Below are 23,109 nucleotides of genomic sequence, written 5' to 3'. Positions count from 1 at the left end.
AGCTTCTGATATAACCATGGAAGGGTCCCCATCCCTGTAAGCAAACATTAGTAACGCATGTTGGGGTGATAGTTTTGTCTTTCCCCTCAGACTCAAAAGTGGGCTAGATCATATTATGGATGTGCTAGGTAGGGTTCTCCATCCCGGCCACTGAGAGACTTTGTCCTGGCTAATGATGTCAACAGGTTCTGGAATCCCTTGAGGGAAAAACATTTAAAAACCTTAAAAATTGTATTCTTCTGCAATTCCTAGAATGATATTTTTCATGTAGATATTCGACAAATGTCTCTAGGAATGACAAGGTGAATACAAAGGAAGAACAAATTAGACAACGCATGCTGGCCACAGTAATTAGAAACTTCTTATATCAGTCAAGACTTTGCGGCTGGAAGTAAGTGATAGAAACTGAACACAAGTTAGGAATTTGATCACTCCATTAGGAGATTAAGGGGAGGGACTGACCTTAAGAACTTCTGCAGAGACCAACAGAGAGTCTCATGCACTGCAGGGAGAGATGCAGAATGGGACAGCCACTTTGGAAAACAGCTTTACAGTTTCTTATACAGTTAAATATATCTTTACCATATGAACGAGAAATCCTACTCCTAGACATTTACCTAAATTGGATGAAAACCTGTGTATGCAAATATTTTTAGAAGCTTTTCATAATTGCCCCAAACTGGAAGCAAATGTTTCTCAACAGGGAAAAGGTTTATCCATGCAATGGAATAATACTCAGCAATAGAAAGGAACAGACTAGTGATAAGAATGGTATCGGTATTTATAGGGATACTTGCACGGAAAAATCTCAAATACATTGTACTGAGTGAAGACCCCAAATATCACATACTATATGAACTATTTATATGACAGTTTTGCAAAGGGCAAACTCTAGTGACAAAGAAAACATCCATGGCTGCCAGGATGTAGGAGGAGGAGTGACTGCCGACAGACATGCTGGGTGATGAACGATTCCACATCCTGATTGTGATGGTGAACACACAACTACATACACTTTCCAACTCACAGAACTCTACACTACAACAAAATTAAACTAAAAAGTTAGATAATAAAAAAGGGCCTCCCACCTTCTCTCTCTCCTTTCTCACCCAGAATGTGAATGAGTCTACTGGCTTTCTCTGTCTCTCTTTCTTGTGATTTTTACTGGGCACATTCTCCTAACACATGGCTTCCCCTGTGTGTGGGTGCATTACGCACAGGCGGAGGCTCATGTCTATTCAAGTTAGTAGCTTCAGAGAAGAGGGGACACATCTTGTCTATAAATATATAAATATAAAATCCCAGGAAAGGGCTCCTTTGGCCCATTTTGGGTTGAGGGAACCTCTCTTGGCCATTTTGACCAGCCTGATGGACTGCTATTTTTGTAAATCATGTACTTATTCCTGTGGCCACAGAGGTGGGATAGAGTGATGAACTAGGCTCCCCTAGTATCACATGGAACTGGGAGGTGGTCTCACTAGAAAGGGGAGGGGATGCTGGGCAGACCAAAAAAGCAGAGACCACTCTTTTACAGATTGTACATTTGCAGGGTGCAGGGAGGTCAATAATTGGTGACTTTAATGCATTGAATCATCACAAGCTGTTACAATCAGGCATCCAACTCTGTCACGTTGGATGACAAGTAGAACCACTGGGGGCTTTGAGATGTCTGCTTAGAATAGTTACGTCCTTGTTCCTGTTGCTATTGTTGTGCCAGTGAGTGTGTGTCTGTATATATATATACACACACGTATATATGAGTCATTTTATACATTTATAATGTCTAAATACATATATAAATATATATATATGTATTTTTTCTTTTTCTGGATCACATTTTTTTTTTAAGATTTTATTTATTTGAGAGAGAGTGAGAGCACAAGAAGGGAGAGGAGCAGAGAGAGAGAGGGAGAAGCAGATTTCTTGCTGAGCAGGGAGCCTGACGCAGGGCTCGATTGCAGGATCCCAAGATCATGACCTGAGCTGAAGGCAGAGGCTTAACAGACTGAGCTACCCAGGTGCCCTATGGATCACAAATTCTTCTGAGAACGTAATGAGAGCTTTAGATCAACACCCTTGATAAATGGAGGGGGCATTCCCCCCATCTGCCCTCTAGTTCATGAATTTCAAGAAAGGATCATGATTCTCTAACATTAGCCTGTATTATATTCCCCTAGAGGGCTTGTCAAAGATTGCTGTGTCCTGCCCCAGAATTTCTGATTCAGTAGAGCTAGGATGGGACCTGATACTGCATTTTTAACAGGTTGACACGTTCCCAGGTGATGTGGATACTGCTGGCCCAGGGACCCAGATACGGCAAACCACTGCTCTCAACCAAAGATTAATGGTTCTGTCACTAGGTCTGCTATATCATGCATCTCCAGTTCTGCAATTTTTCCAGAGTGAGACTTAGTCACTAAAGAGTCTCAATTTGTGTTTATTATAACTGCTGCACTCTTGATGCCTCTCTTAGGGCACCATTGGGATCAAAATAGCAGTGTTAAATAGCTCCTCATGTATTGATTCATATCTTGCAACCGAACTATTTAAAACATGAACAATGTTCTTCCAGGGGATTGACGGATATTAGAAATTGGCCTTTAAAAATCACTTTAAAAAGTTAATCTTTATTGTAAAAAGAGGCTGCCTTTTTAAGAGTCATTTGTATGCTTTTAGTTCTCCCACTAAAAAAAGAAACACCTAATAATTAATATTCATATGTTTTTACATGGCAAATACCAGACTGTATAAACAATTTTATTCCTATTTTTGCTTAATATCCTATGTGTTTCCTCCCAGCATTCCAACACCTTTAAAAACAGGATTTCTTGGGGTGCCTGGGTGGCTCAGTCAGTTGGGCCTCTGACTCTTGATTTCAGGTTGGGTCTTGATCTTGGTGTCGTAAGTTTGAGCCCTATATTGGGCACTATGCTGGGCATGGAACCTGCTTAAAGAAAACAGCAAAAAACCAGGGATTTCTCATCGGAGGCACAACACTATCACATGGATATCTCAGAATTTGCAAAACCTTCTTGTGTTTTGCTCTAATCAAAGAAGTTTCTTATTTTTAAAGTTGAGAATTATAAATAACAATTTAAGCATACCTTCAAAAATAAACTGATGGTCTCCCTCAAGTAAATACTCTAGTACTATTCTTGCCATTCCTGCTGTTGCAATGAATGGATTAATGAATCTGAATTGTTAAGACTTTTCTTTATTTTTTACAAATGCCAAGCCAAATTAGACTGATTATCAGGCCTGGGACATTTGTGTAGGGTTTTAGGTTCTGAATGAATGAAGACTTTGCAGGCAAATTGCCGCTATGTGGTCACTCCTCAACCTCTTTAATCATACCTTGCACTGCCTTCCAGTTTATTTTTTTATTTTATTTTTTATTTTTTTTGAAGTTCTATTTGCCAACATATAACACCCAGTGCTCATCCCATCAAGTGCCCTCCTCTGTGCCCATCATCCAGTTAACCCATTTTGTTTTTTATTTAAAACCTAAAAGGCAGCTTTTTAGTGAAGCACATAGAAACGTAAAGGCCCTGGAAATGATTGTGAGACCCAAGAATGAAGATTTCCTTATGCCCTTTCTTGTGCAGTCTGGGTGGGCCACGCACAGATTTACACAGATTTACAAGGCATTTGTGGCTCCTGGTGACAATATGGATGGTGTTCTGACCCTCAAGGATCCAATTCATGCAATTCCACTTGCAATCCTGACTTCTCTCTAATGGAGGACTGTTCTCCCCCAACTTTCTTTTAATTCCATGGCCCTCATGGTCATTTTGCTATCTTTTCACCCCTATTGTAGATCCATTTCTGAAAGAAGTTGACTGAGACTCTGAGATTTCCATGCAGGAATTCTTTTGATGGGTTCTCTTGGGATCCTGTGTAGGAGAGTGAAAGAGGCAGGTTGGACCCGGGGAGAATTTGGGTTGTGATCCAATTGTCACAGAGGACTCATCTGACCTAAGCTAGGGTAGCCCTGTGTCTCCAGTTGGGGCATGCATTTGGGCCTTCATACTCTGATTTGGCATTCAGTGCATACAGGCTGTACCCTGGATGGGACATGATCTTGGTGAGGACACTTCTCAGGGAGGAGCTCAGTTCTACACCAATAGCTGCTGACAATGTTGAAAGCTAGGAGGATGAGAGGCTTTGCATGATATGCTCTGGCATCCATTATAACCCATGTTGTTGCAGGCATAAAGCTCCATTGCTTGGCCAGTTTCCATAAGAAATATGTCCAAGTAAAGTATTTAATGAGTATAATTTAACCAGGTTTTGAAGATTGTGGGAGCGGTCTTTCCACCATGTCCTTGGCTCATTTCCTTCTTTCTCCACTCCCCCAGTTCTGTCCCCATCTCCCACTTTCAGAATCTCCCTTCTTCACTTTCCTTCTCTTCTGCAAAGCAGAATATGGCCCCTTCTAATCCAGAAGCCAAAGGCCAATTCTGAAAGGAGATAGAGCTTAAAGGCTTGATGCCTTCCAGTAAACTGGCCTACCTGATAACCTCCAAGTTGCCTGGCAGACAGACTCAGGTCTTCCCATTGTCATTGTCCAGTAAGGCTTTCTTCTTTCCTTGTGGCGTTTTCCTGCAGTGACCCAGGCATTCAGGCCCTTGCTGTCTGGAGGTCAACCTATAGCTCATCTCTAGCATGCATTCCCCCCAAGGACAAGGAATCTGCAGGGTCAGGAATGTACCTACCCAGAGGCCCTACACCTTTGAGACCAAGCAGCAGGAACCCAGTTGTATATGTTCCCTATTGTTACTATGCCAAATTATAACAAACTTAATACCTTAAACCAACTCAAATTTATCCAGGAGTCAGAAGTCTGAGGTGGGTCTTATGGGACTAAAACCAATGGGTTGGCAGGGCTGGGTTTCTTTCTAGAGGCTGTAGGGGAAAATGCGTTTTCTTGCTTTTTTTCTAGCTTGTAGAGGCCACCTGCATTCCCCTGATCCCCTTGTCTCTTCAAAGCCAGGAGTGGCTGGTCTAGGATTTCTCACATTGAAATACTCTGACTCTTACATTTCTGCCTCCCTTGTGACTACATTAGGCCCCCGTAATAATTCAGGCTAATCTTAGTTTAAGGTCAGTTAATTAGCAACCTTAATTCCATCTGCAATAATCTTATTTGTCCCTTGTCAAGTAACCTAACATATTCACAGATTCTAGGTATTTGGGTGTGCACATCTTCGAGAGGCCGTATTCTGCCCACCACACCAGGACTCCAGGATCCTCCTCCTAAACAGACCTAAACTCATCTGGTCTGTACTCTGAATACAGCCCCATTATCAGTGAAAGCACCCTAGGGTTGGGGTGGGTGGGAGGGAGAAATCACTCTGTGGTTACCCTATTGTCCTGAAATTTTGAGTTATTATGAAAAGCAGACCCATTAGATTTATTTTGATGTTGCTAGAACATTTCTAGGGTAGTAAGAACATATCTGTGGTAAGCCAGGGTACTTGTTCTGAACCACAAAGCCTTGTAGCAAACCTCAGTGATTCTCAATCTTGCCAACCAGAGCGCCACATAATGAGTTTCTCTAAAGTGACAAGCGTCCAGGTAGCCAAAGCATGAAATAAACGGCTTTCGGTGTCAAATGATCAGAAGCGGAGGGGACTGCAGGCAGTAGACTGAGCATCTACATCTTGCGGCTCGAAGAGTTTGACGCCTTTCTTATTCTGAAAGTTAGTTAAAAGTTGATTTGTTGGGTCTTCTGTTTATGCTCAAAACTGTACTGCTGTGCCTCTGGTAACTGCAGAGCTCAGTGCAGTGTGGGTGCAGCTGAGAGGCCTCGGGATTCACCTTCCTGTCATTGCTTATTTCATTAGCTTTGCTCTCCTGTGATTCTTTGTGATTGGGCTCAGCAGTTCCCAGAGCGAATTCTTAACCTTTTGGTCCCTAATCCCTTCCTTTCCCCCTGAGGAAGCACTTGTTCCTTGTACTTCAATTTTCGTGGGATGCTTAAAATAAAACACTCTTGGCAGCTGACGTTGTATGAGGAATCGTCTCAGAGCATTTTCCTGGGAGTAGTGTCGAGGCACCTCTCAGGCAGCACATGCAAGGCTGGCAATTGGTTGATTAATCGAAAAAAAATAACAGAAAGCAGGGGGTCGTAAAAAATGATTCATACATGCCTTAAACATTTTTATTTTAACTTAAAACATATAAATTGACATTCATTTGCCAATCTTTGATGTAAAGCGAAGGTCTTTTCTCTTAATTGGTATGATGTGTAGTCTTTCTTCATAAATCACACTTCTAATGCATCCCTTAAGATCCTCAACTTCGGTTTCTTTACATTGAAGCAAGAATTAAAGTGACTTGCAAAGCAATCTGATTGAATCATCTTCCACGACTGTTACAATCTCGCCCTGAGCTCTTCTCAGTTTTCTTAGCTACACCCAATCCAACAGTTTCTTACATTTTTACTGGCTTGCTTACATCAAACTCTTCTGAAGAATTCGACTTATTTTTTCATGGAAACATCTCTTCCTGTGCACTTGTATTTCATGGATTCTGTACACTTAATTTATATGCAATTAATTTGCTCACATAAAATGATTAGAATGCTAACATACTCGGTAAGACGCTCCGCTGACTCTTGGAAAGCACCGGTAAGTTTTCAAGTCGGAGTAGAAGTGCAATGGTTTACTTAGGGAGAAGCCTTTGAATGAAGGGTGTGGATATTTGGGGCTTCATGGCAGGTGCTGTCTCGGCCGCTCCCTCGCCTCTCCCTAGGCCCCTTTATCCACCTTGGACATCACTTACAGCCTTGAAGCCCTCCTCCCTCTAGTGACCAAGGACAGACTGAGAGTGCTGGAGAGCGAGCCTCCCAAGGAGCCACCCTCAATGAATGTGATTCATGAGGAGCAGGAGTTGATGGATGAGCACTCTGGCTCCCTTGTGCTTTGGGGGATGGTTCTGGGACAGATTCTATTCAGTCCCCCAGGTGCCCACAGAGGTATCCCCTTTATTGGCTTCCTCTCCTACTGGCTTCTTTTCCCTGTTCTTTCAGGGGTTTTCCTCATATCACCTCCCAAATTTGCACCCAAATTCTCAACTCTAGGTCTTCTTGTGTAGGAACCTACAACCTGGCAATATGCTGTGTTGAGAGAACTGAGAGAGTGGACCTGGCAAGTCAATTGAATGGAAGCCACAGAAGAACCTTCCACTATTCTGGGAAAACTTTGGTCTCTCCTTCTTCAGACCTGTAAGCAATTTCCATTCTTCATTTTTTATACACATAGTGCTTTCTTGCAACCAATGTTTTGCTTTCTTTGTGGCAAACCTTGAGAAGACATGTCTTAGGGAATATGTTAGAAGCTTCTCGCTGAGGCAAGAGTTGATTGGTGTCTTATCATCACAAGCCTCCTCCCCGAATTCGTCTCTTTCACTCCATTTGCCTTGAACGTTATAAACTGTCTATCCTGGGCCTTTGGCATCATCTGTGTCCCAGTTTCTGTTTCCCACTCTGATTCTTAGTTCTGCTTCACCTAGCCTTCAATGTACTGGTGGTTCTGGGCTCCGGACTACGGGAAACCATCACTTAGCTGAGACCCCACTCTTAAATGTATGCCCTAAAACTTCCAACTCTCTCTCTTTTCCTCCCTGCCCCTATTCTTACCTGTACTATGGTCATGGCCTCAGGCCCACAGGTGGACTCTAGGTGGTATTTCTAATGCATGTCTTTATAAGTATTTTCCTATAAAGCTTACCTTCCCATCATTTAAAGCCATCTAAATGTTTTTCTTCAAAGATACACAATATTGAATTAATGCTCTTTCAGAAACAGAACAAAACCGTTGTATTCTGTCTCCCCCATTCTTAAGAACAAGTGTTTGGATTGTAAAGTGATTGAACCACACTCCATTCTCTCTTATTAATGGAAAATTGGCCATAAATTGTCGAGGCGTGACTAGCTCATTTCCCAACACAGCTGCAAATGCTTTATGCTGGGATCACTTTCGATTTCTCAGAATGAAAGGAGAAATCTCGATAGAATTGACACTTCTCTAAACAGTACCCCTAGTCACTCCCTACAGGGCCCAGCTATTCTGGAGGGTGAATTGACTGATGGTAGCGCCATCTTCAGCTAAGGCTGTTTCCTTGCAGTGTTTGTCTATTTTCTTACAGCGTGGTGGATTCAGCTGCAAACTTTGAGAAGGTAGGCATTAAAACATTCTCTCTCTCTTTTCACTTAAAAAATGAATCCAAAATGCATATATGCCTGGGAAGCACTGTGTATTTAATACACCATAATACACCATAATTCATAATAACACCTTATTATAACTCGTGAAAGCATATTACATTTTTCAAAGCATCTTCATCCATAAATTACCTATTTTAATCCCCAGACATCCTGGTGAAATATATTTTAGTATTCCCATTTTGTAGATGAAGAAGATGTTCAGATAGATTTATTGATGTGCTCAGGGACACAATACATTAAAAAAGATACTTGAGCTTCCATCTTCTGACACCACTTCCAGCATCCCAGTGGATAGTCATCTTTTGTGTCTCCCCAGCAAATCTTTTCTCCTGGAACCAGCCCTCCTTTTTGGGAAACTATTTATTCCCCAATTTCATATATCACAGAGTGGCTTTCAAACACTGTCTCTTTCACAGGGTTTACAATCAGTGCAATAGAGTTCTAGTCAGCATTTTTTTTTTTTTTTTTTTTTTTTTTACTAAGAACCAAAGGAAGAAGGTTCTTCCCTCTTATGTGATAAAAGTTTAAAGCTTTTCACTGTCAAGTATCAATCTCATAAGAATGGCAGCTCAGTCCACAAGAATGAAGTTGACATTAGGATAGGAAGAGACATGAGAGATATGAGGGGAACAGCATGCCGCCAATGTGGCTAGCTGAACCCAGACCCTACACAATACATCACTTTTTGCCCTTGTCCTTGGGGTCTGTTAGTTACATTGAAATGACACAGGTTTCCTTCCAAGTGCATTAACTCATGTGAGCTTCAGAAGAACCTCATGGGGTAGGCATCTTAGTTATTACAATTTCCATGTGGGAATTGAGTTACCTGAGACTGTTCATTTGAGGCTAATCTATAGACATACAAATTAGTAAGTGACCAAGCTGTGATTATGACTCCCCACTTTTTTTATACCACATCCAATACTTTTCTTCCTCACCACACAGTTTATCTGCCACTGAAGGACACAGGTAAAATAAGAAGACTTGATTAGGTACAATTTTCCATTTTTCTTGAAATTAACTCCATGTTCTTTTAACTCAGATGTCCTCACTTGGAGATTAATAACTATTTCCTCTTCCAGTTTATTCTATGCCAAATAAATTGTGGTTTAGTTTAATCATTGGTCACCTAACATTGAGTATGTGTTTCACTTTTGGGCCAATATTAGTGCTGGAGATTTTATTCTGTGTAAAAGATACAATCCCTGAATTTAAAGATTTCAAAGCTCTTTTTTTTTTTTTTTTTTTTTTAACATTGCTCTGATGTCTCTGTTATTTTTGCCACTAGGATGAGTACCCACACAAATCCCCTTTACCAGGATGGAGCCTCTCCTCCCAGCTGCTGTGAGTATTGGTTGTTACCTGGCTCACAGCTGCCCACTTCTCCTGAGAGAATTGCCTAGGCTTCGAGGAGCTGCACCATCAAGAGATGTGTGTAGGTCATCCCCTCTCTTGAGGCAGCCTTCACACAGACTGATCTTGGTGTCATTCACATCTTTAAACTCCCTGTGGGGTCAAACTGAGATTAGACTTCACCTGAAACTATATATTTTGCTTACCTTCTTTCTCTGTACTACCCCACTTTTCTCACTCCCTGACAGGTTTCTCCTGAGAACACTCCATCACTTGTCAAGAATCTCCATCTAGTATTCTGCTTCTAGGGAGACTGGCCTAAAACATTATCTTTCTGGGATTTTCACTTTTCCACTTCTCTTCATATCACATGTATCCATTCTACTGGCTTTTGCACCTACCTGATCACACTCTTGCTAACTATGTTGGTGCACTGGGGTAGAAAGAACAGACTGGTGGTGCCTAACCTACATACTACATATTGCATAATGCTACTCAAAACTGGTTAAGCTGGTAGGTCTGAAGAGTGAGAGATACCCTGCATTTCCTAAAATAGCATAGCAGCAGCTGTACTAATTTTAGCGAAGGACACAAAATGCCTGGGGATATAAAGATGTGGTTTTCTTTCCTCCTTAAAAGATCAAATTGTATAGAAAAGCTTGCAGGAAGCACAAGATAAGTTTAGAAAGTCATGATTTTCACCAGAAGTGCAGTAAAGGCAAGACCTGGTGGATTGATGTCAGGTACCCCTCTCCAATGTTGATATATACCTGGCTAATGGAGTTCAGAGACTACAGAGTGGGAGAGTGTGAGGTCTGTTCTATCCATGGTTACCATATGTTGAGTTAGGAGTGAATGTCAGAATCTGTGCCCTGAGGAAATGTACAAGAGACACCTAGAATAACATGTTAATAATTGGTATTTTATCAAGGGGCCACCACTGAGTAGTAAGGACAGAGTCAGCCATGGGAAGAGCAGAGAAACAGAGTAGGGGTGGAAAATGCTTAGTGAGTCCTAGAGGGAGTGCTGATTGTGGTGCCTCCCATGCCAACTATTTCTCTGCTCTAAACCTCAGGATGCCCCTTTGGAATTCAGGGATTTCCTCCATTTTACAAAGTAGGAAACCTGAGACTCAGTTATGTCACTGACACCACACAGCTAATTTTTTAAAAAATATTTTATTTATTTATTCTGAGAGAGAGTGAGAGAGAGAGAGAGAGAGAGAGAACATAAGTGAGACAGAAGGACAGAGGGAGAGGGAGAAGCAGACTCCTTTTTGAGCAGGGAGCATGATCCATGACTCCATCCCAGGACCCTGGGATCATGACCTGAGCTGAAGGCAGATGCTTAACTGACTGAGCCACCTAGCTGCCTACACTCAGCTATTTTTAGATCTATTTTTTTTCTACTGCAATGGTTGTTAAGGTAATGTTAAATAATACATTCTGAATATCTGTTATATAGTTATTTGCATAATGTAAAGTTGAGCTTCTTTTTGCTTGTTCTCCATTTTTTCCTTTTTTCAAAAGCTTTGGAAATTACTTTCTAGCTACAGTGGAACAGGAATTAGTGGACATGTCCAGATTCAGGGATTCAGGTGCAATCACATTGGGCAGCTTTTGTCTTGGTTCTTAGCTTCTGCTCTTCCCACCAAGAGAATAGACACTTCTTTTTTTTTTTTTTTTAATTTTTATTTATTTATGATAGTCACAGAGAGAGAAAGAGAGAGGTAGAGACACAGGCAGAGGGAGAAGCAGGCTCCATGCACCGGAAGCCCGACGTGGGATTCGATCCCGGGTCTCCAGGATCACGCCCTGGGCCAAAGGCAGGCGCCAAACCGCTGCGCCACCCAGGGATCCCGAGAATAGACACTTCTTAAGTGTGTTTTCATTTGGCCTTTTTTCTTTCCCTTCATTGATGAGGTTTCCCATCATTCAATCTTACTTAGGTCTAAGGTAAAAGCATAATTACACCCAAATTCTCCTGACTCCCAGCAACTTCCGTTGATCATTGTTCTTGGCCTTAACCAACCGCTCTTCATTACTTCTCACAGCAGTAAACAAAGTGAAGACCACTTAGAGACTTACTGGAAAAATCACTCACTGATCTCTCCACATCCCATTGGGTATACCACCATTATCCCTCTAGATGCATGCAGCATTTGTGACTGTGTATCAGTAGATCATTCCCATCCATGCATACATGTAGCATATCATTTTGTCCTAGGAAAATTTCTCTGGAGGTCACCAATCCCTTCACCCACCCAGTTTATAGATGAAGAACTAAAGTCCGGAGTTATGACTTTGTCTAGGGTCACATGATTACATGCTAGAAAAACTGGAACCAGAACCCATCATCAATCATCATCATCATCAACAAGGTATCTTCCCCAAACTCCACAATTCTCAGATACCAGGATAATTCATAGCATGCAACATGATATATTTTCAGTTATTCACGTCGGCATGGAGGATGAAGCAGATCGTCCAATGAGGATTTGAGTGAAGGTGATTCACTTAAACTGTGTTCCCAGGAGAAACCAATAAGAGTTCAGAAGAAGCAGGTCAAGGAAGAAGAGGGAGCCAAGCAGGGATATGACTTAAGGCAAAGGTTCAGCCTCAGCCTGATCCCAGGGGATCTCAGGAGTGCAAATTACACTGCAGAGACTTTTCCAACCCCTCACTCAAGGCTACAGAGCTAAGCCTTCATGCCTATGTCTTTCTCCAGCTCCTCTCAGAGGACACAAACTTTTGACTTTTTGCTTAATGTGGCTCAAAAGTGGCCCAAGAGAAGACTTCTGAATGAAGCTGCAGGTACACAAAGTTAGACATAAAGAATACAGGAAGCTGATCTTGGGTATCTGGTCAGATTATCAATAGTGCATACTACAGAGATAAAATCAAAGAAGGAGTATAGCTTCACGAACATTTCACAGCCATCTGGGGCTTCTATTTCTATGTGTGACACTCCTTCCTCACATCTCCACATGGCTGCCCCCTTCATCCTTCATGTCGTTGTACTTCCTAAAGAGGCCTTCTTTGACTACCCTATCTAATGTAGGTCCCATCCCCTCTCAGTGTTCTCTATCTCATTCCCCTTCATTATTTTCTTTGGTACACTTATTCCTCCTTGAATTTACTTGTTTCAAAGTTTAATACTCTTTACCCAGTATAAACACCAGGAAGCCTGAGATTTCGTCTCTCTTTTCATCATTTTATTTTTAATCATGGAAGGATGCTTGGTACACAGTAGGTATTTAATGTATATTTGTTGAATAGTAATGAATGGATGGGTGAAAAAACCCATCATGAAGCATCTATAGAGAAATGTGGAACTATTCTGAAGTTTTGGCAGTATGCATTATGGCACACAGAATTTGCTGTCGCTCCCTCGCGATCAGTATGCAAAGGAATATATATGAAGCATTGTATTAAAGTTTAATCTATAGTCTTCCAAATTATTCTAGATAGTATTGGTCTTAATGGGTGTATTTTAAAGTGGTGAAATGCTTCCAGAAAATTTTTGGAGAAAATTATGGCATTGAAGGGAGCCTTTTAGTTCTTTGATACATTATGCCTCTCAGTGGAATATAATAGCTTCTCTTTTTTCCCCAAGAAGATGTGTGCATTTCATTATATGTCATTATCTGATATATGTTTGGTATAAAAGGCATTCCCCCACACTTTTATTTTTTTTTTTTTTTGCGTGAGACACATGTAGTAGAAAATTTCCATGAGTTGGTGTCATATTCTCTTCTACAAAGTATCTCATTTGGGATTAGCCCCAGCCCCTTTCTTTTCTGCTGTGGTGTGGGGGAATATATTGATTCATCACATAATTTGTATTCTATTCTTCAGATCAGAAATTGACCTAGGCATTCAGACTGCACAAATCTCTCCCCTTGCACCAATATTTTTTTTTCCTTTAGCCAAATACCATTTCCCTGAGCAGCAATTTAGTCATTACCTCATGATATAAAAGAAATGTGAAATCTGTCACAAGGAAGATGATGTTGTGACACAGAGAGGGATCTTCTGGGAGGCTTAACCAGGTTTTCCACAAGATTGAGATGAATATGACACTATGTTCAGATTCATAATTAAATTTATTCTTTTTTTTTTATGTGTGTGTGTGTTCTTCTTTACTATGGAGAGGATGAGAGTGAGAATGAGAAAATGTGGCTCTGGCTATGGACTGAGGACAGGAATCAATCTTAATCTTAAAAATAGCAGCTTAAATATATGGGTTGTATTTTAAGTTCCAAGGTACTCAATGCAAAGCATTGAACTATAACTGTGACTTCAGGCTATGGGCTAATAATAGATGGCTAATGTGATCCCCAGGAGAACTGTAATTACCTTTTAAATGGCATTCTTCTGTGCTAGGCAAGGGTGTAGCAGCTATGGCTGGCTAGTCTCTACAATGTAGTATTGGCACATGTAGATACCTTACAAATATTTGTCAAAATTGGATACAGAAAAAGATGTGATTGAGAGGAGGAGAGAGGAGAAAAGGAACAAGTGGAACAATTTCATAAAAGCAAGGAATAGTCATCCCTTGTGAGACATGGCTTAAGTTTAATTAGGAGGGCAGCCCGGATGGCTCAGTGGTTTAGCGCCATCTTTGGCCTAGCAGGTCATCCTGGAGACCCAGATAGAGTTCCGAGTTGGGCTCCCTGCATGGAGCCTGCTTCTCCCTCTGCCGGTGTCTCTTCCTCTCTGTGTCTGTCATGAATAAATAAATAAAATCTTAAAAAAAACAAAAAAGATTGACTTAGGAAAGCACCACTCTCCCACATGGAATGAAGAGTCCATTGGAACTGGGGGCTAATGGTCACCAAACCATTTGGAGGAGATAGGCATGGCCAACTTCTTCCTGACACAAGGCATGAGGAGGGGAGATCCTGGGGACCAGCTGCAAGGATCTCATAGGGTAAGGGATGACTCTGCCACACCCATTGCCTTTGGGTGCTGTAGACTGCCAGGGGTCACATGATCAGAATGCCAATGGGTGAGCACTGATCAAGCCCAATGGTAGCTGTTGATTGTTGGTACCCAGGAGTCCTGATGTTCTCCTATGTCTGGTGTGAGTGAGATTCACCCAAGTTTAGCAAGTCAGCTTTGGTGCTTTGGTGGTCCAAATTTAGACAATCCCAAATTGCAATTTCATGCAATTGTTAGCATTGTTTACGGCAAATCCAGCGATATTACCCTACACTTAAATTTGATATTATAACATCTGTCTTACAAACACACACATACACAGACCCTATTACTAGTAGTCAGAATAATTGATGATCCAGTGGGTCTTTGGGAGGATGATTTCCATTGATCATATTCCCATTCTTTTATCAGAAAGTCTAATTTTGAGGGGAACACTGACATTTTATTTTAATTAATTAATTTTGGATTCACTCCAACTTAGTCAAGTTTTATTCTTTTTCTCAGAAAATTTAATTTTTAAAGATCTTAGAATGGTTTTAACTCTTGTTGATTCATGCTGAGGCAAAAAAAAAGTACAAAAGGCAGAGGAATGGTTGGCCAAAAAGCATGTGAAAGTATGCTCATATTCACTAGTAATTATGGAGGTAAAAATAAAACTCTTAGCAAGGTACAGTTTCATAACTGTCTTATTGGCAAAAGCATTTAAGTCTTATAATATGAAGTGTTAGGAGGATGTGAGAAACCATCATTGATGGAAATGCAAATTGGTTCAACTACTTTGGGAAAATATTTACCAATATCAAGTATATCAGTTATGTCATACAACAATAATACTGTGTATGAAACCACTCCAGAGCTTAATGTCTTAAAACAAGAACCATTTATTACTGTTAGGTCAACTTATACATCTGTGGTCAGCTATGGGTCAGTTAGATAAGGTCAAACAAGTGTAGATAAGTTGCATTGTTGATTTTTGGCTGAAGTCCAGTCTAAGATGGCCAATGAGATGCCTGGGCTTTTCTTAATTTTTCTTTGATATCTATATCTATATCTATGTCTATATATCTATTACATTGCTCCAGCAGGTGAGGATACATTCTCCTAGCAGTCTCAGAAAAGCAAATGTGAGCATGTTTAATCATGCAATGATGCAAGTAGAATCATAGAATCACTTTCCAAACCTCTGTTTGCTTCGTATTTCCTACCATCCAATTGGCCAAAGAAATTACATACCCAAGCTCAGGGTTACACTATTATAGGAAACAGTTCACACTGTTTCCATTAATTGACACCATTCACACAATCTATCTGATGCATTAAGTGGCATGGAAGATTCAAATATACTATGACTTAACAACTCCATTCATAAAATCTCTGACCCATATGTATAAGAAGACATGTATCGGTGTATTGATTATAGTAGTGTTTGTAATTATAAAAAAAAGTTGGAAAGACCCTAAACGTCCACCAAGAGAAGAGTTAAAATTTTGATAGAGTCATACAACAGATACCATGACAGAGTGAGAATGAATAAACTAGATATTTAGCGAGCACATCACATGAATCCTCAAAACCAAATATTAAGTAAAAGAAAGCAAGTTGAGGGGCTGCCTGGGTGTCTCAGTGGGTTGAACGTCTGACTTTTGGTTTCAGCTCAGGTCATGATCTTGTGGTCCTGAGATTGAGCCCCTTATCAGGCTCTGTGCTTGTTCAGCAGGGAGTCTCCTTGTCCCTTTCCCTCTGTTATTCCCCTTGCTTTCTCTCTTTCTCTCATAAATAAAGAAAACAAGTTGAGGAACGACATATAGAGAATGATATTATTTATGAAAATTAAAACAAAGAACACACACTTTTCACAGGCAATTACGTGTATATGTTTAACTCATTCTTTCTCTGGTTGGCCTACTTCATAGGGTGGTTCTGAAATGTAGGAGTAGATGAAGGAAATGGAACCCTCTAAACCCAACTGACCAGTGTTATTCCAAAGATGGTCCCTAAATCAGGAGCATCAGCATCACCTGGGAGCTTGAGAGAAACGCAAATTCTCCAGCTCTGCTCCAGACCTCTGAATCAAGATACTTGGGGTGGGGGCAGACCCAGTGGCACAGTGGTTTAGCGCCGCCTGCAGCCTGGGGCGTGATCCTGGAGACCTGGGATCGAGTCCCACGTCAGGCTCCCTGCATGGAGCCTGCTTCTCCCTCTGCCTCTCTCTCTCTGTGCCTCTATGAATAAATAAATAAAATCTTAAAAAAAAAGATACTTGGGGTGGAGCTCAGCAATCTGTTTTAACTTGCCCTCCAGCTGATTCTAGTGTACGCCCAGCTTTGAAAAACATTGTCATAACTTCTTTTCAAATAATGAACAGTTAATTGCATCCAAGCAATGCCCACATTGACTAAATAGCAGTCACATGACATTACTCCAAACTCAATGAGAAATGCTTATATGAGGTTTCCAAGAGATGATGAGAAATGGGGGTAGCTTAAGCAAGGATTTCAGTTCTTATCACTAGGAAATATATTTATTATTATACTAGATACCTTAGTACAATACTAAACAAAATTGGGAAGAACTAAGAATGGAACCGAAAATGTATTTACTCATACTTTTTATTTTCCACACTTTGAACATCTTTATATCTTGTATATTGCTTTTTGATTTAAAAAGTTATGTAACTTTCTTTTGATCTATCACTGTCCATTCCACAGAGATTTCTAACAGAAATATGAGGAACTGTTCAACTTCAAATCATATTATTTTTATTTGCCTTGATGAATAAAATGCCTGTAGAATTTAATGGAATATGCTACAGAAAAGTAATTTAATTTTTATGCAAGTGGCCCTATCTATAAAAGAGCAATTTTCAAGGAAGGTTGACATTCTGTAAAATTTAATCACAAACTATCCAGAAAATAGCCGTGAAATATTTCATAGTTTTCCTTCATGTGTCCATTTCTCTTAGAATCTTAACTTTTTTATAAGAGTATATTCTTTGTGAAAACACTTTTTTGTTTTTTTATGTTACTATCAATGGTCCTATTTTAGTTTAAAAAGTATATATTGAGCACTAAGTATGCACTAGCCACCATTCTAGGTTTTAAGAATTAGCAACCAAATGAGATACAGCTACTGATCTCATGGAGCTTACAAACTGGGTCAGGGTTGAGGAGAAAGACAAAAAGTAAGCAATTTTATAATACATCACAGGGTAATAATACATAGTGCAAGTAAAACTGAAGCAAGGAGGAAGTATAGAGAATCAGAGCAGTGCTGTTAATTGGGTAGTCAAGGAAACTCTGAGAGGTAATTGAGGAAAGTAAGGAAGTGAATGGCAACGATACAGGAGGATGACATCCCAAGAGAGGGGATACTGAGTCACAGGACCTGAGGCAGGAACATACTGGGGTTTCAGAGAAGTAGCAACTAGGCCAATTTTGCTTAAGATGAATAAGAGGTAACAGTGACCAAGGTATGTTGCATAACCCTGTTTGATTTGGTAGTTTGAGAGTGATTGGGTCTTTTTATGCCGAAAGAGACTTTTAGATTATTATCCCATATCAATCAAGTTTATTTTCTATGCTGTATGCAAATTATGCAGCTGATATCAAAATGCCGTTAAAAGGACAATTTGCACTTTGGTCAGTAGTGAACTCTTTATATGCTATATGGAATGTAATATTGACTACACTGTTGGGCAGGCCAGAAAGAAAAGACATGCACCATTAAATGCTGCCTTCTTTCTCTCTTTCAGGAGAGCATTGTTGCCCCTCTCCAATCACACGATGTTGGAATTTAGAAACATGTCTCTGTCTGGACCAAGGCTGAGTGGTGGGAGTGGGGATCGTAGGGGTGGTGGGGGTGGTAGGCAGGTTGTACAAATAAACTACAAGATCCTTTACTTTTTAACCTGGGACAATCCTTTTAATTTTGGTGAAATCTCTCTTACTTCACATATTGAATTCCTAGAGAGGACTTTTCAATACAAGGTAACATGTTAGAAATACTTTGAATAAGAGTGACTCAAATAGGGCAAATTGTGTCACATGTGTCTGTAACATGGCTATTGAAAATCTGGGGAGGGCCATGACTTCCTTATGCCCAGCCTTCTTCCAGTTCCTGGAGAAGTCTCCTCTTGCCACAAGGACTTTACACATACTGGTTTTTTTTGTTTTTTTTTTTGTTTTTTCTGTTTGGATGTACACTGGGACAATCTCCAGCTGCCCAGACTACACCTCCAACACGTTAAATCAGGATCTCTGGGAAGTTTCCCAGGATATTCTGATTTGCAACCAGGCCTGAGAACCAATGTGTGAGCAATCTGTTTATCAGCCTACCTTTCAATCCTGCTTCCCATGGCCTCCTCTTTGACTTCCTTGCTTAAGAATACTTCTTCAGAGACATATTCCCTGACATTCCCCTGTCCCAACCCCAATTCCTGTCCCTCTGTTTTATGTGTACCTCCCTCTGGAAACACCTATCACAGTAGTTATTTTACATTTCTTGGTGAAATTACTTGTTTAATCTTTTTCTTTTCCAAACTCTCTTTTTTTTAAAAGATTTTATTTATTTATTCATCACACACACACACACACACACACACACACACACACACACAAACACAGGCAGAAGGAGAGGCAGGTTCCAGGCAGGGAGCTCGACATGGGACTCAATCCCTGGTCTCCAGGATCAGACCCCCTGGCTGAAGGCGGCACTAAACCGCTGAGCCACCCAGGCTGCCCCTCAAACTCTTTTTTTAAAGGTGATTTTAAAAGACTTATTTACTATGACAGCCAACACTTGCAATCCCGGTGTCTTAATGCCGAGAATGATGACTGAGTCTATGTTGACTTCTTATCCGACTTTTTTTTTCTGAATTAATCAAATGACCTCTGTAAGCATACCAAACTCCTGCTGATCAAGGGCATTTCCAGCAAATTTATCTTCCCCACACAGGACTCTGTGGTTCAAGCTAAAATATTTGAGAAGGCACCCTGAAATACGAGATGCAGTGCAACCACCGAAGTATTAAGCAAGTGCTTATTTTCTGCCAATTTCTGTAAAAAGAAACCTAGCCTTATGTGCAGAAAAAAACATGGTGTTCAAAAAATGTGTTCTCTCATACTCTTGACTGTGAGCTCCATGAGGGAAATGATGGTGTCTGATTTTGTTTACCTTTTTTATTTTTTAAAATATTTTTTATTAATTTATTCATGAGAGACACAGAAAGAGAGAGAGAGAGGCAGACACACAGGCAGAGGGAGGCTCCCTGCGTGGAGCCTGCTGTGGGACTCGATCCTGGGACTCCAGTATCATGCTCTGGGCCGAAGGCAGATGCTCAACCGCTGAGCCACTGGGCATCCCATGATTTTGTTTACCTTTAAATAAATCCCCAGGTCTGAGCACCTGGCACCCAGTGAACATTCAATAACTATTTGTTGACTCGGCGAACTGGAAAGATGAAAACTATTCTAGGGGTTTATTTTTCAGCAAGTTCCAGTTCAGTTGAAAGGGGAAAAAATAATTTTCATTCCTGACTGAATATTAGCATCGCCTATGATAAAAAGTATTGAAATTCCCCAAGCCTGGACCCCAACCCAGATGAACCAAAACTCCCAGAATTTTGGAGGTTGGGGTATCGCTGTATTCATTTTCTATTACATTTAACACATTATCTGCTTAATTGCTGGATTAATTTAGCAGCTTCAAACAGCACAAACTTCTTACCTCACAATTTCTATAGGTCAGAAGTTCAGGGGCATAGTGTCTGGATTCTCGTCAAGGTGAAATCAGTTTGTTGGCCAGGGCTGTTCTCTCTGGGGTTCTTGATTCTCTTCCAAGCTCACTGGTTGCTGGCAGAATTAATTTCCTTGTGGTTATAGGATTGAGGTCACTGTTGTCTTCCTAGCTTTCGGCTGGGAATCACTCTCAGGAAGTCACTCTGAAGTCCTTGTCACCTGGCCCTTTCCATCTTGGCAGCAGAGAACCTCCTTGGTGTCAAAACCCTTCATGCTTCGAATCTCTCTGACTTCTCTTCCATGACCAACTGGACAAGACTCCCATTAAAGGCTTGAATGATTAGGTCAGGCCTATTCAGATAGATTCTTTCTTTCTTTCTTTCTTTCTTTCTTTCTTTCTTTCTTTCTTTCTTTCTTTCTTTCTTTCTTTTTTCTTTTTCTTTCTTTCTTCTTCTTTTTTTTTTTCTCTCTCTCTCCCTTCCTTCCTTCCTGTCATTTAAAATGATCTCACAATCAGAGGACATCAACAGAATTTCTAACTGTAAGGTAGCAGAGATTTACTTAGGGCCCCATATGACTAGGATTTGAACTATATATATCATTTCTGAAATCTAGTGTATCTGTCAGTATTCCAACCACAAACAGGGCTCACCCTGGTGACAAGAGATTCTGGTGACAAGACTAGCTACAGAAATGTGGTCAGGGCTAAGGGAACAGGCCAGGGAAGGAGACTAGCCCTAATGGGAGGTCATTACCACTGTGGAAGGAATTGCTGTCATTGGAGTCCATGGAGCACTGGAGTGTAGAGGAAGCTGTAAATAGGCAGGCAGGGTCAGAGACCAGGGAGGGAAGCTAAGACAGAGTAGGGAGAAATCTTTTGACTTTTCTCACCTCCCAGCTTGTGATCTCCTGCCATAACTTCCTAGTGGCCTGACCCAAGTGGAAGCCAGCTGGCAAGGGGGTCTACAAGAGGCTGTGCTGAGGGAAGTGTCCTCCTGGGGTACAAAGTAGGGCAGAGAATGGGAGAGGGAGCTGGAGTAGGCAGAGGGAGAAGAACCGTCACATCTTGAAAATGGTACACTTTTTTCAGATCGAGAAAATATGTTTTGAAAATTAAAAAGTGGCATAAATGGGAATTCTTTATGCCTTATAAAATAATTTATCAGGGTGGTTCCTATGTAGTAAATAGGGCATTTCCAATTAAGTCACTTACTCATCACTCCTGGGCCCTGGGTTGTCCTTTGTTTTATTGTTAGCTTTTTAAGGTCCATATAGATTAGCCAGTGAGGTTGCCACTGGGTTAGGAGGCAGGGAAAGGGAGGTTGAAGATGTATGTTTTTATTTTCAAGACCAATAACATACATTCCTTTAAATTAGTATAAGCATGAAGTTATCATGTTAATAGAATGAATGATTTTACTGATAAATTAGGGTATTTCTTGGTGATATATCTTACACGCGATATGCATAATCTATTTGATATGTATGAGTAAAATGAAGATAAAATAGTACTTTTAGCAGACATGGACCTTTAAAATGCTTGTTAATTTCTGATTTATATGAAGATTTATAGCATAGGCACATTTTAAATCTTATTCTAGCATACTTATTATTCTTTTTCATTAAAACAAAGAAACTCCCTAGGGAGCTGGCTGGATATTGTCCTAAATTTTATACCTTCTCTCTCTTGTCTTTACTCTCCCTTCTCCCTACCTACATGTATGTTGGTGTTTTTGTATTTCTTGGATGTTCTAAAAATAATCTTGAACATACTCCACTATCACTTTAAATTCCTTAGTTTCATGTTATTTATATAATATTACTAAGTAATAAATACTATTCAAATTTTTAAAAATATGTTTAAATTCAAGAACTGTGATTGAATACATCTTTTAATCCTATATATTCCAAAAAAAAAAAAAAAAAAAAAACCTTGTGAAATAAAAATCTAAAAAGCTAAACAAAAAGGAAAATATTGAAATGACAGGAAGGAATTAAAACAGAAGGGAACATCAGTGGAACAAAGATACTTAGAAATTTCTGAAAGGTAGGATCATACCAACAGGTGATTTGAATGAGCTCAGAAGTTGTTAGCTGAGTGTGGGATTCATGCTGTGGACCAGTGAAACTGCAGATATGGAGAGCAGAACTGAGAGAAGGGATAGAGTAGGGGCCTGGCTGACTTCTTTGCTAAGTGGCTTTTAGGATAGCCTCTCCTACCCTTCTTCATCATCCCTTGAGTACAGCTGCAGAACTAATTTCCAGGATAAAGCCAGAGAGATACTCCTTAAAGAAACAGAAGTTTTGGTCAGAAAGTGGGCATCCAGAACAGGGGTTAGCTTTGTATATTAGGACCCTTCTAATTATGCCATTTGGAGGAGGGGAACAGCTTCTTCTTTCATGCTCTATTAGGGAGTAAAAGAGAAGCCTGCCAGTTGACATCATCTCATAACACACACACAGATTTTATAGCAAGTGTCCTTTAGTGTAGGAGTTGATAAGGGCTGAGCATATTCAAGCCAGCTGTTGATGTTTTTAATCTGGTCCTCTGCAGTAAATCACTGGATAACCAACATTTCCAAGTATTTGAAGACAAATGGCCATGGAAAGGAGAAATAACAAGATAAGCAAAAAGACAACAGACTGAAGAGGATGCATAAATAACCTAGGGGAAGAGTTGCTAACTTAAGCTTAAGTCCTCAGAGATATTTGAAATGCCATTTTACCTATAATCTTTAAATTGAATCCATAATTGAATAAATCAAATCTGTTAGTAAAATATAACATAAAGAAGAAGGGAAAAAAAAAGCTCTTCAGGCAATGTTACCTTCTCCAGAAACTTCTCTAT

The 23,109-nt window shown here is 40.3% G+C and overlaps 1 long non-coding RNA gene across 1 annotated transcript in view; it reads left to right on the top strand.

Moving 5' to 3' along the window:
* LOC111092164 overlaps positions 1–23,109 on the top strand; it is an 81,854-nt gene that overhangs the window by 51,788 nt on the left and 6,957 nt on the right. The window contains exon 3 of the long non-coding RNA XR_005377355.1: positions 7,099–7,228. This is a non-coding gene — a long non-coding RNA (uncharacterized LOC111092164). The remainder of the gene's footprint in view (positions 1–7,098; positions 7,229–23,109) is intronic.

Source organism: Canis lupus, chromosome 24 (genome assembly GCF_011100685.1).
Source record: "Canis lupus familiaris isolate Mischka breed German Shepherd chromosome 24, alternate assembly UU_Cfam_GSD_1.0, whole genome shotgun sequence".
Taxonomy (NCBI): Eukaryota; Metazoa; Chordata; class Mammalia; order Carnivora; family Canidae; genus Canis; species Canis lupus.
This window is presented reverse-complemented; position numbering and strand designations above follow the sequence as displayed.